Raw genomic sequence first — 2574 nt, forward strand, 5'->3', positions numbered from 1 at the left:
TCAACAGTATCAGAAGCAACAACCTTAGGAGGCGCAGAAAACACACGACCACTTCGGGTCAACCCACTTACATCAGCGACGTTGGTCACAGAAGTTGAAGGCAAAGGCACTTCTACCCCATCTTGCACAGCGACAGGATTATATCTGAATGGTACGGCTCTGTCTGAAGAGTAAGGCACAGGGCCTGCAGGTTTAATGACCAAAGAAGGGGAAGCCTTCGGCTTGCTGCTATCATAGCGGATAACAACAGGCTCGGGCAGCTTGAACACTGGTGAAATCACATTCACCTCAGGCTCGTCTTCATCAACATTGCGATTCTGCAGAATCTCAATGGTACCCTCATCCAACAACTTTTGGAGTTCTCTTCGTACTTGATCGCAACCCAAGCGGTTAACTGAGCAGACACGACACTTGTCGTGGTTATGCTCTAAGTAGCTGTACTGACACAGCAAACGATGTAATTCAACCAACGACTGCCTAATGTGACTTACATATCTGACCTTGTACTTCCCAAGGCATTCCTGAACCATATTAACCGATTTCCCATGCGCAGGCAATGGGTTCTTGGTGACATTCGGGCCTGAATCTTCAAAACTCAAGATTCCACATCTCATAAGGTCTTGAACCTTAGTTTTGAGTGGGTAGCAATTCTCGATGTTATGGCCTGGAGCACCAGAATGGTAAACACAATGCTGATCTGGTTTATACCACCATTGTGGATTTGCAGGAATGGCAGGAGGATCCCTGGGAGAAACCAATTTCCTTTCCAACAAGGAAGGATAAAGCTCTGCATATGTCATAGGAATTGGATCGAAGCTGATCTTCTTCCTATCATAACTCAAGTTAGCTTGATTGGTTGTACTTCCACGAGGCTGATAAGCCTGTTGCTGTGGACGATGTTGTTGCTGGTACTGAGGCTGTTGATATTGTTGCTGATGCTGATATTGCTGATGTTGCTGAGCATTGTCTTTAAAGACAGGTGCTATATGAGCCACCTGGTGCTGATGACCGGCACGACGTGCAGGCTTCCTCTGAGCAGAGGGTCTTCTGTGCTTGGGATGGGATTGCACAGCATGTGCTTCCCCATCCTTCCTCTTAAACGCTCCATATCTTTTAGAAGAAGAGCTCTCATCCTTCGCCAATCGTCCTTCACGGACACCTTCCTCAAGACGCATCCCCATGTTCACCATCTCGGTGAAATCAGAGGGAGCGCTTGCTACCATCCGCTCATAGTAGAATGAGCCAAGAGTCTTCAAAAAGATCTTGGTCATTTCTTTCTCCTCCAGCGGTGGAGTAGTCTGAGCTGCCAGCTCTCGCAATCTCTGGGCGTACTCCTTGAAAGTTTCCTTGTCCTTCTGCGACATGGACATGAGTTGATCTCGGTCAGGCGCCATATCGATGTTATACTTATACTGCTTGACGAAGGCTTCGCCAAGGTCGTTGAAGGATCTGATATTGGCACTGTCTAAGCTCATGTACCATCTGAGCGCGGCACCGGACAGACTGTCTTGGAAATAATGAATCAGAAGCCAATCATTATCAGTCTGGGTAGACATCTTCCTGGCGTACATGACCAGGTGAGCGAGTGGACAGGTGTTCCCCTTATACTTTTCAAAGTCAGGTACTTTGAATTTAATCGGTATCTTCACACCGGGAACAAGGCACAACTCGGCAGCAAACTTGCCGAACAAATCTTTACCTCGAAGAGTCTTCAATTCCTTTCTCAGCTCAAGGAATTGGTCGTTCATGGCGTCCATCTTTTCATAAATGCCCGGGCCCTCAGACGGCTCGGAGTGATAGATGGTGTCGTCTACCCTTGGCATGGTATGCACAACAGGAGGAGCGGCAACAGGGACCGGGCTAGATGCCGGCATGTGAGCAAAAGTTGGAGCGGGCCGATCAGGCATAAAACCTGGAGGCATTCCCCAAGGGAACCCGTTGGGTACCTGATGAGCACTGACTGGCACAGTCGAAGCGACGACCTCTGAGATGACCGTCCTCTGGGCAGGCGTTGCAGGCGGTTGAGCAGGTTGATTTTGAGCAGCGAGGAGTTGCTCCATCAAAGCGCCAAGTCTGGCGACCTCTTCCTTCAGTTCTCTGTTCTCTTGTTCTAGCTGCTCCATGACTCTTGCAGAATTGACTCGAGTATAATATCGGTGAGTCAGCTTGTCTTCAAAATAAATGAAGAACACAGAGTTAGGACAAGAAGACCAGAAACAAAGGGTACCTGCTTATGCAAAAATGATGCGTGAAATTCCTGCGCAAATGCTTTGTTTATTTTCAAGGAACCCTTAGGGTATTATTTGCAATATTTTGAATAGTTAAAGCATTTTAATTTCTCACGGAAAATATTTCATTCAATATATCGAGACAAAGAAGTACAGCATTTTTGATCATTACAAAGAGAAAAAGGAAATAAACATCCTATGGATCCCTAGAAGCTCGGGATGCTGGAAGACGAGAAGTACACAGCTTCTTGATCTCTCTCTCATAGGCCGCTTCCATATCTGCTTTCTCCTTTGCAAGTCGATCATACCTCCTCTTCCAGAATTTGGAAGACTGAGGAAGCAGAGA

The sequence above is a fragment of the Lathyrus oleraceus genome, chromosome 6, assembly GCF_024323335.1.
Source record: "Lathyrus oleraceus cultivar Zhongwan6 chromosome 6, CAAS_Psat_ZW6_1.0, whole genome shotgun sequence".
In the NCBI taxonomy this organism is placed as follows: Eukaryota; Viridiplantae; Streptophyta; class Magnoliopsida; order Fabales; family Fabaceae; genus Lathyrus; species Lathyrus oleraceus.